Source organism: Sitodiplosis mosellana, unplaced genomic scaffold (genome assembly GCF_009176505.1).
Source record: "Sitodiplosis mosellana isolate CC-2019 unplaced genomic scaffold, AAFC_SMos_1.0 Smas_scaffold_52, whole genome shotgun sequence".
NCBI classification, from domain to species: Eukaryota; Metazoa; Arthropoda; class Insecta; order Diptera; family Cecidomyiidae; genus Sitodiplosis; species Sitodiplosis mosellana.
Window position 1 is genome coordinate 318,950 of NW_022595294.1, and position 844 is coordinate 319,793.

Consider the following 844-nt stretch of genomic DNA (forward strand, 5'->3'; position numbering starts at 1 on the left):
GAAAGACGACATGATTTGGATTTGGTTTTGAACTTCCCTCATTTGAATAATTCAAATTGAATTAAGCTAATTTGTTCAATCAAAAGGAAATAATGGATTGCATTTTCACAAACATCTCTCGATGATGATATGAATTTGATTAAATGTAGCTTCGCTGTGGCTTGTGGCGAGAGCTGCGTCTAAGGCAAACTACATGCTACTAGCGCCACACTGAAATACATTTGATTTGCATTGTACACGTAAGCGGTGGGAGTTCGAACTATCAAATTACAACAACAAATTACACAGATAGGCGCATCCCTCGGCTTGTGGTGTGAGCTCGATGTTCATTTCTTCGAAAATGAGTAACGAAATATCGTACAAGGTTTGTGATATTTAGTTTTACCGACATATTTTTTCTTCATGTCCGTTTTCTTCATCACCTTCTGCTTAAATTGTGTATTTACAAGGACATTTAAACTGACTCTCCCAGCTTTTTCTCTCTCATTCTAACTGTCACACAGACTCGTTTCTTTGTGAATGGCTATTAGAGTGATAGAGATGTCGTTCACAGAACTCAATTTTAATGTTCTTTGGCACACAATTTGTGAATCAAACATCAAAATGAAGTCATAATTTTGAACATGCAGTTTACAGAACTACCGATAACCGTATACTCAACGGAATGGGCAGATTTACCGTTGATTTACTAAAAATACATTCAAATTGAAGCAAGCAAATAGAAACAAAAACTCACAAATAAGGAGAAATGGAAATAGAAAAACAAAGCCAAAAGTAAGAACCAATGTTTTGAATTTCATGTCAAATAAAAGCAATGTTTCACAAACAGATTTTTCATTGTATT